The following is a 14,220-nucleotide window of genomic DNA, read 5'->3' as shown; positions in this document are numbered from 1 at the left end:
AACTATATATATACCCATATATATATATATATATATATAAATATATATAGGTAGGAAAGCTATACATTTATAATGCATGAGCAGGAAATCATTTTGTCTATGATAAACAATTGTAGAAACAATAAATACATAAGAACTTTGATTATAATACAGCTCGCATTTATTAGCTGTGTCATATATCAAATTTCGCCAGTACATATCAAATGGGCCGCATCCATTTTTGCCATCAACAACATTGATGAGGGATGCAAAAGAATTGCGATTTTTCGTTGCGTATACGTCACGTAATCCACAGCTTAATAAAAGTTCAAAATGCATCAAATGAAAACCTTAGCTTGCCGCAAAAGACACGCAACAATGAGAATATTTTATTTACTTTATATACCCTACTCTTAATTACAGGGTATACGAACAAGCTGACGCATGTTGGCGCTCAAGAAGAGATAAACAGCGAGCTGCCTGCCTAATAAAATTGCCTAGATGTGTGCTTATAAAGTATGCAAATCCCAGTTGATATCCAAGTGCGTGTTTTCAAATGGGTAAAACGGGTTTAACGGCTGTGTGCAAATGTATTATAAAAGAGGGGCAGCAGAAGGTTTGTCTGACTCCTCAAAGTACATATATAAATGCCCTAACTGCACGAGGGATTGAGTCGATGGAGTCCGCTTGTTTATCTATATTAGAGGTTGCCTTTATTTTTTATATAAAACCTCTGACTTTACTTCACATCTTAAAAATCTCTAAATTTAAGTTAAGTGACGTGTTTTTCTTCTTACTTCTGTGGTCTTTGCCCCTTCCCAGTAGACCTCTAGCTCACAAAAAGAGGCTTTATCGCCATCTTTGAGAGGGACTGAACTATACGATCGCGTCGATCTCGGGAAATCTAAAGTGCAGAGTTTACATAAAATAATCGACAATTCGCTGCGTTTTTACAATTTCAATATATATCGATTGACAGACTTTGTTTTTTCGAAGCTTGAAAGCCAAGTCTTGGCATATTTGAAATAATTCGCAGAGTTTTCACAAAATCGATATATATCAATTTACAGATTAGATTTTTTCGAAGCTAGAAATCCCAGAATTGTTCTCGTCAAATATAGACTGATCAGTAATTTTTCAAAGGAAAAGCCCTGCGCTTTCGCATAGTATATACACATTTGGGTCAACACGACATTGGCTACAGGATATCAAGGATATCGAGCATCAAGCTCTCGTAATATTTAGATATATATATATATACTTTTTTGACATTTGACATGAATATAATAGTTTTTTAGCTCGGACACAATACTCGAACATATACATTGTTAACAGAGTCTGAAGTGGTTTTAATGCCAAGACTCTAGCCATTGAACTGAGCTTAGTTCTGATCTGTGGCATTGGAAAATCGGGCATTTTACATTTGACATATGTTTCGTTTTGCCAGCTTTCTATAATTAAATATTATCGAATTGATCCGGCATTCCATTGAAATACAACACAAGCTTTTTCGAAATTCAAATTCAAAGTGCAATCAAGGTGCATTCAGTAGATATTATATTGATTTATTTGCACCTTTGCACACGCGCGTCTCTCAATGAATTTGTATGTAATAAAAAATATAAATTGCTTTAACAGTAATCAAAGTGCAACATTATTTATTTCGAAATGAAATGCAGGTTCTTTCCAGCTAAATGCAATGCAGTACAAAAAAAAAAAGAAAAAAGAAATGCAATTGTGCACAACTCAATATAAATTCATTATGAAGGTCACTAAAAAATATCTGAAGGCAAACGTAAATAAAATGCTTCAACAGAATCATCTTAATAAGCTTTTCGAATAACATATTTATTTGTAAAGAGAAAAAATAAACTACAATACAAACAATATTTTTGTTTGCAATGCAATGTTCAATGCAATCTGATGTGTTGTGTACAAAAAATGATTTAATACTGTGAATAATTAAGTCCTCTTAAAGCGAAACAAAATATGTGCAAATGTGAAAAGGAAAATATAAAGCTATTAGCAAGAATGCAAATCGGGTTGATGCCAAACTGGTTTGAACCAGGGCTTTCACTCTTTTATTTACCATTAGAACACCTGAATTGAACCATTCTGTTATTTGACACAAAAAAATACTGCTTAAATTTCTAAATAGTTCTAGTTTATAGTTTCTGTATAAGAGATAATCGCATTAGAGTCAGCTAATCCAATACCAGTCCAGCCAAGTGAAACAAACCAGAATCAACGCCAAGTATCAAGCAACGAGCTCCTTAGGGAACCACTTCTACAAGGATTAAGGAAAGTATTTCAGTTACCATTTCTAGGAGGCAAACCCTTGCAGTTTTATCATCGAAGCTCAGCATTTCGTTACTGTCATAAGTTTTATACAAGATGACCTCAGATCCCGCTGGCATAATATTGTTGCACAGGCCTACCAATAAAAGTATTATTAGTTAATTTTGAAGGACCGCTTGCACATTGCGCCTGCGCCTGCGTCAGTGCGCCTGTCCTGCCTCTATAGGAGATTACAATTTGAACAGGGTGTCAGAACCGATACGAGTTTGGCAACTGTGCCAACTGCAGCTTGGATCCAGACGAAATATGTCAAGCAATCAGCCGAAATGCTCCTACCCATTAATTGGTGGTCAGTCAATTTACAGAAAACTGCATTATCCTTAACCTGTCATGCGAACGTCTCTCAAGGTAGGCCTAATCTTTGTGTGCCTCATTTAAGCTGAACTACAGGCTCGGAATGAGTCCATCAGGACATTTGCTAATATCCAGGAGCAAATGCTCAAAAATGCTCGCCCAAATGTGGCATCCGCCCAGCGTTACCCCTGAAAATAATATATTCACAAGTGGCATATATATATATATATATATATATATATATACATATATACCACAAAGTGAGCTGACTAACTGACAATCACCACACTCCTGTTCCATGGCCATCGGCTACAGGGTATCTCCAAATCGAGTGCTACCCAGCATTCCTACGGCATTCGTACTTGTTTTCTCTTGCTGCGTGTGAGTGTGTGCGCGTGCGTGCGTGTGTGTATGTGTGCGTGTGTGTAGCAATAGCGGTGCACATGCACTGTGATTATTGTTGTTTTTGTTGTTGGTTGGCGGCTGTCGCAGCTTAAAGCGGTGATCGCCGGTGCCAGGCACCGAATGCTGAACGAGAAGCAAAAAACAACAATAACAGAAAGAGGAAAAAAAAAACGAAAAACAGCAATAACAACAACAAATACACATACACAACGCGCGCACACAAAGAGGCAATAAAGAAACGCCGACAACAACAACGAGAAAATATTGTTTATATCAAGCGAACAGCAACAACAACAACAACAACAATGAAACGATATACAGCAAGAAAATACCTTGGCGATCAAGCGAGCAGCTACAGCACGAGACAACGAAAAGGGAACGAAGGAAAACAGAGAGAGAGAGAGAGAGAGAGAGAGAGATAGAGGAGAGCGGGTGAGCGAGTCGTGTCAGAGAGAAACATGTGACCGAGCCAATGCTGTGGTTGAGACGAAACGACAAATCGACAGACCGACCAGTCGACCTATGGATGTTATTACCGGCATCGCACGCCTTCCGAGCAGCCAGCCCCCTGCATCCTTGCCCCTTAACCCAACGCCACAAGCACATCATCAACGAACCGAATCGTTGCTACAAACAGCGACTAACGATACGCAACGCAAATGGAGACGAAACAAAAAAACAAACAAACAGCAGCAGCAGCAACAACAACAACAACAACAACAACAACAACAACAGCAATAACAACCGGCCGGCTAGCCTCAGCCAAGCATTGGGCGTCGGGTGTAGGGGCAACGATTTTTTATTTATTTATTTATTTATTTATTTATTAATGGTCGACAAAACGAGTGTCTTCCTCATTATTCAATAGAATATACAATAGAATTTTATGCTAAAAGCCTAGTTAAAGGATACAATTTTCTAAATAGCATCACCGACCGATGGAGGTGTTTTATTTGCCAGTCCGGCCAGCTGTGCCCCTTTTCACAGCTAATTTTGTCAGTGACGCTATTAGAGCCTACATCTAAGCAGAAGGTTGTAAGTAGGAAAAAAGTGTTTTCAAGTAGCATTAAAATAATCTTAATTTGCTATATTAATAAAGAAAATACAATAAATAGGAAAAATGAAAGTAAGAAGAATTGTTAATAAAGTAAAGCAATGTAAGTTAGATAAAGAGTGTTAAGTAGATAGGACAGAAAGAAAAGTAATGGGAAATCACCGACCCGGTGGGGGAAAAATTTTTCAGCCTGTCCGGCAAGCTATGCCCCTGCTCATAGCTGGGAATGGTCAGCGACTTCCCGAAGGTATCCTGAAAGCAACGATTTTATTAGGGGTAGAGACAGTTCGGTAGAGAAAGCGTGATGCAAACTATTATAATTTTTACATAGCACGCGAAAAGGATTGTGCATAGCGTAGTCTGTTGTGCACGTAGATAGTAAAAAGGGGCGATAATTTCTGGTTGGTCTAGCCGGAACAGAGAATTGAAGACGCCCTAGCAGAAAAGGAGAATCTATGTCGCCAATAATCAACTTATGTAGAAGGACAACACCGAGAATTGTCCTACGGTTGGTTAACGACGGAAGGTTGAGAAGAAGCAGTCTGCTGGAGTAGGATGGCAACCGAAGATTAGGGTCCCAATTTAAACCTCGTAAGGCAAAAAGCAGAAATTGCTTCTGAACAGATTCAATACGATCCTGGCTGTTGTTATACTGTGGAGACCAAATGCAAGAGCAGTATTCAAGGATAGGGCGAACAAGAGAGATGTACAGAAGTTTTGTTATAAAAGGATCGTTAAACTCTTTAGACCATCGTTTAATGAATCCAAGTACACCTTTTGCCTCATTAACGATGGTATCTATGTGAAGATTGAAACAGAGTTTAGAATCAAAAATTACGCCTAGATCCTTAACTGTTAGTATACGTTGCAAAGGGATATTGTCGATTGTATAACTGACAAGATAAGGTGTAGTACGATTAAAAGTCATAAACATACACTTTGAACAGTTTAGATGCAATTGATTGGCAGAACACCATAGTTGCATAGCGTTCAAATCGTCTTGTAGACGAGAATGATGTAGGGGATTAGTGTATGATAGAAAAAGTTTGACATCGTCCGCATACATGAGTACACGGGCATGTGATATGACAGAGGGGAGATCATTTATAAAAAGGGTAAAGAGTAAAGGTCCAAGATGACTACCTTGAGGAACACCAGAAGTAACGTGAACCCGTTTAGAGGTAGTCAGCCTCAGCATTACTCTTTGGGTCCTACCTTTTAAATAAGAATTAATCCAAAGCAGAAGAGACAGGGGGAAACCTATTCGGTCAAGTTTAAAAAGTAAAATGTCATGGTGCACAGAGTCAAACGCCTTACTGAAGTCAGTGTAAATGACATCAGTTTGCATTTTCGAAAGGAAAGCATCGTTTACCAAGGAAGTAAACTCAAGCAGATTGGTCGTAGTTGACCGATTCTTTACGAATCCGTGTTGAACAGGGGAAACAACTGATTTGCAGAAATGCTGCAAATTCGAAGTGATTATTTTTTCAAATAATTTAGGAATAGCGGACAGTTTTGCAATGCCCCTGTAATTTTGTATATCAGACTTCCCACCTTTCTTGTGAAGAGGAATGATATAAGATTCTTTCCAAAGAGATGGAAAGACAGAAGTTTCAAGGGATAGATTAAAAAGCTTTAGCAATGGATAAAGAAGGGAAGAACTACACTCCTTGAGAAGACAACTAGGAATATTGTCCGGCCCAGGAGAGTAAGAAGACTTTAAAGAGTTTATAGCTAATAGGAGAGAGGAGTGTGAAATAATTAGAGGAGGTATATAACTTGCGGAAGAAATAGTATAAGGGTAAGCATTAGTATTAGGACAGACTGAAGAGTAAGTTGATTGGAAAAAATTAGCAAACAGGTTAGCAGAATCAGTGTCATTGCTAGCTTTATCCAAGCCAAGAAAAAAAGAAGATGGCAAACTTGAAGATTTACGCTTCAAGTTTACAAAATTATAAAACTGTCTCGGATTTCGGGAAAATTGTCTTTTACAACGTATTAGATAATTCTCATAGCATTGAGAATTAAGAAGAAAGAAGTTCGACTTGGCTATGGAATATTTAGCCAAGTCTGTACACGAACCAGACTTTTTAAACTTTTTAAAATATTTGGATTTTACATTTTTTAGATGTGATAATCTGGTAGTAAACCAGGGTGGTTTTGAAAAAGTAGTCGAAGGAATTGACTTAGGAATACACACATCTAAGAGGGAGATTAGGGTGATGTAAAAAAAATTAATAGCTGTATTCATATCAACTGAGTCATATAAGAAAGACCAATCGGTTGAATAAATAAGCTGATTCAGCAAAGAATAATTTCCTTTGCGAAAGCAATAGCGGGGCTTATTGGCTGATGAGCACGAAATGAGAGGATTACAATTTAGCATTGCAATCTCTAAAGTTGGATGATAGACATCCTCAGGAAGAGATAAGGGGGACAGGCGGCAGGCAAGCCAGCCAGCCAGCCAGCCAGCCAGCCAAGCGCAAAGCTCAACGTCGCTGCTGACGTTAACAGTGATGTCAACAGCGGCTGTGACTGCGACTGCGGCTGCAGCAGCAACAGCAGCGCTGCCCCAAAGTGAGCGGCATGTGGATGCCAACTTGTTATATGTGTGTATGTGTGTGTGTGTGTGTGTCTGTGTATGCGTGGAACTTGCTACAAGTTGCTGTTGGAAATGCAGTTAAAACTGGTTACGGCCGCCTCGTCGCACTGTAATTTGCGACGCTGTTGACACAGGTAATCTAATAGGCAAAGCTACTCAGCGTCTGCCTCAGACTCTGACTCTTAGCCAGGCGCCCGCTGTTATTGTCGTTGTCACTTACCAATGCCAGGTTTTAGTTGCAATTGCAGTTTCACTCGAACCATGCAACTTTTTTTGTTTCCCATTGATTCTTTTCTTTTTCGTTTCTTCTGTTGAGTGATTTCAGCACTTAACATTGAACTGTTATTCCAGTTTTGTTTAACATTATTCTGACAACATTTAAATGTTATTAGCATGAGGTAGCATAATTCGAACTACCTAATTCAGCTCAAGCACCTGGCTTAGCACATACATTGCCCCGGTTTTGGTTAAGAACTGTTGGGCAACTGACTTAGTCTAAGAGCCGCTTCATATTGAAGACTGTATTGCAAAACTCAAAGAAACGAGCATCTCTTGGGCGGTTTGAACCAGCAGTTTTAAACTATGTTACGTATACGATGAGTGTGGCCACCTTGGGCACACAACACTCCTCGAGATTTTACCTTTGTTTGGCTGCAAAACGTAGCTGCTACTTGCTGCATCCTTACAAGTTTTGACAGCTCTACTCCCAACAGCTGGTTGCATATCCGTCTGTCTCCCTGGATGCCACTTATAATTTTGCCCATTCGCTTCATTTCATCTTTAAGAACTACTGTGACCATGAGCTCAACATGAGACGTGAATGCTGCCGCCTGCGTACCTGTGGGTGAGTGTGTATGTCTGTGTGTGTGTGTGTGTATGAGTAGCATGCAACCGCAGCGAAAGCTGCGCTCAAAGCTCTCATAAAAGTTGTTGGCTCGGTCAAAGTATTAGCAAAGTTATTTGCCCGCAACGGGCGAGCGGCCGCAACAGCAACAACTACAGAAGGCAACACACGCACACATGCGCAGACACACACACACACTCAAGCAGACACACACGCACACATACACACAGTGCAATTAACTTTGCGGTCACCAGCCGGAGCAACCCACAGCCACCCACTGGCCGTTGCCTTTGTGTCTTTCTGCGTTTGTGTTTGTGATGAAGAAGAAGCAGTAGAAGTAGCAGCAATGGCGTCGACTTCTACTGCTGCTGCTGCTGCGGTTGCTTCTGCAATTGCAATTGCTGCTGTTGCTGCTGCTGCTGCTTCTTCTGCTGCTGGCATCGACAGCGACGTGGATTAAAGGCCAAACGACAACCAGAAGAGCATTCAAGTAGTACCTGGCACTGAAGAGCATATATGTATATGTATACATGCACATATGTGTGCATGTACATTAGGTATGTGTGTACATACATAGATACATCTGCATATTCATATATTAAGTGCCCAGCAATTATGTGTGTATGTATATGTCAACGCTTCCCGCCCACAAATTAGTCTAATTTCCCACTTCATCAAAGCGTGTCGAACTTTTTTAAGCCTTAAGACTGACTAAATAACTGGCTGACTGAATGAATGATTGACTTACGGACTGACTGACTGCCTCATTGAATGACTGATTGGCTGACTGAATGAATGATTGACTTACGGACTGAATTACTGAATCATTCAATCACTGAATGACTGCCAGACTGACGGAATAAATAACTGTTGCTTGAAAAAATGTGTGAATGACTGACTGACGGACTGAATTACTGACTAACTGACTGACTGAATAAATGAATGATTGACTAGGTGACTGAATGATGAACTTACTAAATGCTTACTAAATGAATGATTGACTAACTAACTGAATGACTGACTGACTGGCTGAATGAATGAACGATTGACTGACTGAATCATTAACTGACTGACTGAATCATTGACTGACTGACTGAATGAATGACTGACTGACTGACTAACTGACTGACTGAATAAATGAAAGATTGACTAGGTGACTGAATGGATGACTAATGAATGAATGATTGGCTGCTGGCTGAATGAATGAATGATTGACTGACTGAATCATTAACTGACTGACTGAATCATTGACTGACTGACTGCTGTTAAAATGAATGATTGACAGACTACCTGAGTGAATGAATGACTGACTGACTGCAAGAGCTACGAAACCTGGAGCTGAGACTGCCAGTTAACAAAAATTTTATAACTTATTTTATACTCAAAAACTATATTCATTTTTAAGTTGAATACATTTTTTTTCTTTTACATATAATTTATTTAAAAAAATAAATGAAAATTAGAAAATGAGAAAAAAAGAGCTGGTGAAATTGAGCCGGGCAACGCCGGCAACTAACTATTAGTACTACAATATAACAAACGCGATTCATGGGAATGGACAATTGTGTCTATCTCGTGAGATGGAACTCGGCACTCGGCACTTGGCTCTTAGCTCTTGGCACTCGGCTTGGCCAATACCAACGTGCATTATGTAAGGCTGAGTAACATGATGACGTCGTCATAAACCGCGGAGGTGAAACAAGTCACAGTTGCAGCTTCAGGTGCTGCCGTTGCCGGGTTGAATGGGTGTCACTCTGTAACTAGCACATTGATATTGATGCGACCCACAAGATGCAACAGCAGCAGCAGCACAGAGTCAAATGCTGTGACTGCAGCAGCAGCTGCATTCTCTTAGGCGTCTGTCATATTGAAACTGGAATTTGAATCCGGTTGCGTCAGCCTGTCTGGTTGCCAGCCCGATTGCCGTTTGCCTTTTGTCGTCTGCTCTTCCTCTTCTTCACACTGCTTGGGCAAATTTTTGTTGTATGCTGTTTATTAAATGCCATTAAAGTCATTTCTTCTTTTGCCTTTTGCACTTTGGCGCCAGCCACCCATGCACTGTCATGAGTGTAAGACCGAGAGCGACAGAGTGCGAGTGTGAGTGTGAGTGAGGCGGAATGCACTGTTAGGTCTGTGCAAAGCTCTGCTCAAATGTCAAAAGGTACAACAGCAACAACACAAGAGGAGCACACAATAATAACAGCATAGAGCGCAATCAGCAAATTGCATTAAATGACTTTGTGTTGCTGTTTGATTGTTGCTGGAGTAGCAGCAGTACCAGCGGCAGCAACAACAACAGTTGGCTGCAGCAGCAGCAGCAGCAGAAAAATAATGCGAAATGGGAAGTGAGAGAAACTGCACATTGACTAGCTGGCTGTTTGTCATGCTGTTTGTCACATGACTGCACTGGACTTGCACTTGGCCAGCGGCGTGAAGAAGCAGAGGGAGAACGAAGTGCGAAAGAAAGAGAGAAAGAGCGACGCTTAGCAGCTGGCAGAAGCGAGCTTTTAATAACTAGATTAGTGATTATGACGGCAATTCAAATCAGGCGCTCACCGCATGACAGTCAGACGCATCAAAACTGTGAATGATCAAAGCTGTACATGTGTGCATAGGCAGGCATGCACACATGCATACAATACATACAGACGTACTGTGTTAATATGTGTGCCCGTCTGTCTGTCTGTCTGCCTGCACACATGCCGCTGTTCTGGAGATCCACTTAAAACAATTTGATCAACACTTGTCTCACTAAAGTTCTTTTGCCCCAGACTGGCCATCGAACTGCTATAGCTAACGACCTACACCATCCGCCCCAGCCCGCCCTTGGGCCAGCATCAAGGGCGCGAACACACAAATCTGTGGCGCACATTAAACGTTTCACTTAATTAAAATCAACGGCAATAGCAACTGCAGCACGACGCCCCTGTAATTCACACAACACACGCACACACACGCACACACACACACACACGAACAACAGTTTTTCGCCAGCTCGTGTGGCTGGACACCGATAGTTAATATACATATATCTTTATAAATATGTGCATGTATGCATGTATGCATGTATGCATGTGTTCGTATGTAGCAAGCCCTACTACAGCTACAACTTAACGTTGTCGTCATTTTTTCTGTTCTGTTCTCGCCAAAGATGTGGCGAGCGTTCTCTATGTGAATAATGACTTGAAATTGCGCTTATTAAGACTTCCTGATTCATAATTTCTGGCAACAGGCAACCACGATAACAAAGCAACAACAAAACGAATTATTTAAAGGGAGAGTCCACAACAGCAAACATTACCGAAGCAACAACATCAACTCGGCCACACTTTTCACTTCTCTGTGTGGGCGCCCGTCTGAGTGTGTGTGTGTGTGTGTGTGTTTGTGTCTTTATGGGCACGCTGATACGGGTGTTCGGGTTTTATGACAAGGCTTGCGTCTCTTCATAAAAAATATAATTTTTGTTATAAATTTGCAATAAAACCGTGATTGCGAACCGATCAAGTCTGTATATATGTACATATGTATATATATATATTAAACGATCTGACTGACTGAATGACTGTTGACTGACTGACGGCCTAGTCAGACTAACTGATAGTTGGATGAGAATGAATACTTTTATAATGAAACTATTTTGAACACCAGCCAATCTGTTTTAAAGTCGTTTTTTTAAGATCTAAGTAAAAGCTAATTTGACTTTTTGGAAAATACACGCAGCCCAAATAGGAATAGGGAATTATCGGTTGAATATTCGAAAGGTTTTGAAAAATTTCACCCGCAAGTGCGGAATATTCGTGGAAGACGTTTATTATGAAACTATTTTGAGCACCAGCCGATCGGTTTAAAGGTCTTTTCTAAAGATATGATTAAAACGCATTTGATGTGCTTCGTACTTTGCGGAAAATACAACAACAAAATGTAACAACAACTTTTCGTAAGAATTTACATTTTAAACGAATGAAAACGTGTCTCAACGATTCGGAAAATTCGGTATTGAATTCACTTTAAATTCACACTTTCAGCTCAGAAACAGTGATTTCAAGGTTGTGCTGCATGAAATGTGAATAGTACGAATTTATTCTTAAAACCTTGGATAAAATAGTAAAATGGAGAATATATGCAAAATAGTTTGCTGAGATTTTCCATATGCCGTATAAGTATGAACATGTGTTAAGTCTATCTGGGCTTAGAGAAAATTAAAAGCTGCGGTGTAACAAAGCAACTGTCTGCATGCATATGTACGTACATATTTTACATTTTTCCGAAGTAATTTTTGTAATTTTATGTATAAATTTTCTTTTGTGGACAATATGTTGGTTTCGCTTCTTTTCTTTCTTGTGCCCTTGACGTTTGCCATGCGGCTTTCTTTTTCGACTTCCTATCTTTTTTGTCATAACTTTTCGCCCGCAACTAAACTTTGTGCGGCTTAGCTTACCACACCGCCGGCTTTGGGGCGCCCCTAACTGCAACTTTCTCTCACTCTCTCTATCTCTGTTATGCGTACTCCTCATATATATATACATATGTATATGTGTAAGTGTGTGAAATGTTGGTCATGCTGCGGGCAAATTATGAGTGCAACACAGGCGCACAGATTCCGAGTGACACGACCACCCAGCAGATCTTTGCAGAAGTGCAGAGTGTTTCCCGGAAAGAGAAAAAATAAATATGTCTTGCCAGTTATACCTCATGTAATCACAATTTTAATTTGAAATGCCAATCTGTGCATGAAATCGTGAAAAACAATTGCTTATTAACTTGTTTCAAAAGGCAAGACATGAAGTTGCCGTTGCTAAAGTCAGGTATTTTTCATGACTCCAAATGCGACTCAGGGACTCGAGCATGTCAATGTAATTATGCGCCACCTCCTGATTTCGTCGCTGCATAATTCAGATTCTTTCATGCCTCTTTGTTGCCAGCTTGCACTTAAGATATCGTACAATTTGGTTTCTCTATAAAAACGTTTTGTTTCGGATCGGAATCAAGTTTTACTGGGCAACTAATACACACAAACACACATACACACACACACACACACATTTTCATTACAAGAGGACAATGGAAATATAGTGCAAGTTATTTGTGCATTAATTTTTGTTGTTCAAGTTGAAATCAGTTGAAAAGCTTTGTTGGGCATTTAATTGCCAAAATTGAGGTGCGATTCGCAAATGCTTCAACATTCTACAACAGTCTACTCAGACAAGGTCTTTGCAGCCAATCCCTGTTGCGGGTCTTACCTGCCAACGGATCGAAACATCTACAAGGAGAAATGAGATCATTCAAACGAGACTTAAACTCAAATAAATGTGTAAGTCCCACGACTGCGCAATACTCTGTTCCCAGTTATAGCTCTCAATTGTTGGGCTGATTTGTGTGCACCAATTTAAGCGCAGCTGCCGGTTCAAACGTGCAGAAACATGTGCAGTCTTGCGTTTTCTCAGAAGTTCGAACCCAAAACATAGAGCTCAGTGATCCGATCAACTGAAACAACTTGATTATGCCAAAAATTGAGCAAGCGGACGGTTCAATATTATCTTTTAAAGGCACTTTTAAGAATTTGAATAATTTTTGCTTTTTTTTGTTTTGTTTTTGTAAAAAAGTACTTTTGTACAAAAAGAAAACTTCAGAATTGTCAACTTAAAATATTAATAAATGGATTTTGGGATATTGAAATACTTGAAATACAAATAATTGCGATGATATTCAAATAAAATTACTAGCTTACCTGTTGGATTCTGACGAAGTCGCGTATCGCCGACCAGCGTTGCCGCGGCCGGTGCCGGCAGGAAGCTATCCAAGCTATTAAGAGCTACAATGGCCAGTGTAAGGACGAGAAGGTTGATCAATTGCGAGCAAGGACTGCTCCAATGTTTGCTGTGTTGTTGTTGTTGTTGATGTTGTATTAGTTTTCTGGTTGCTGTTGTTGTCACTCCGTTTGCAGTTGTCGTTTTCGTTGTTGTTGTTGTTGTTGCTGCTGCTGCTGTTGCAGCAATTGCTGACAGTGTTGTTGGTGGCGGCCATCGGGAACGCATCTTGGCATTGTTGGGTGGTTTGCGGCCGCATCCGAATCCAATGCCCACGGGCCTCGGATTCATTTTGGCGTTGTCTTTGGCCACTTGTCAGTTGTTTGTCTTTTGTTTGCTCAGTTCTTTTTTTTTTTTTTGGATTGTTGTTGTTGTTTTCTTCTTCTTCTTCTTTTCTTGTTGTTTTTCTTTAAGTTTGTTTAGCTGTGTGGCAGCTGAGCGGAATTTTTAAACACTTTCTAACACTGAATTGCCGCTTGGCTCCACTTCGTATCAAGCTCGATCAATTTTGCAGCACTGACCAATTAAAAAAGCAATTAACGATATTTAAATGCAATTTCTGTGTATATATATGATTATATAGAAATTTTTCAATATTCATAGAAAAGCAATTAAATCAATTAACAATTTTAAGTATGTATGTTATATATATATATTGATATTAATATTTATGATATGTCTGCGCTGTGCTCCTTTTGCCTGCGCGACTCGACAGGACAGTCAACCACACTCGCTCTCTTTCTCTCTCTCTCTCTCTCTCTTCTTCTCTCTGTCTGTCTCTCTCTCGCGCTTTTCCTAGCCAACTCTTGACACTCACTCTCGCTCTCTTTTATTCGTTTGTCGTTTTTTAACACTTTTTACAATAATTGAAAAACTT

At 39.9% G+C, this 14,220-nt stretch overlaps 1 protein-coding gene across 1 annotated transcript in view; it reads right to left on the bottom strand.

Annotated features, from left to right (window-relative positions):
* LOC115764421 (low-density lipoprotein receptor-related protein 2) overlaps nt 1–13,476 on the bottom strand; it is a 128,692-nt gene extending 115,216 nt beyond the window's left edge. The window contains exon 1 of the mRNA XM_030707420.1: nt 13,265–13,476. The gene's annotated coding sequence lies outside the window, so the exon portion shown is untranslated. The remainder of the gene's footprint in view (nt 1–13,264) is intronic.
* Between the last annotated feature and the right edge of the window lie 744 nt (nt 13,477–14,220).

This window comes from Drosophila novamexicana, unplaced genomic scaffold, assembly GCF_003285875.2.
Source record: "Drosophila novamexicana strain 15010-1031.04,08,12 unplaced genomic scaffold, DnovRS2.1 tig00000820-arrow-pilon, whole genome shotgun sequence".
Taxonomy (NCBI): domain Eukaryota; kingdom Metazoa; phylum Arthropoda; class Insecta; order Diptera; family Drosophilidae; genus Drosophila; species Drosophila novamexicana.
The sequence above is the reverse complement of the archived record's forward strand: the minus strand, read 5'-3'. Positions and strand labels throughout refer to the sequence as shown.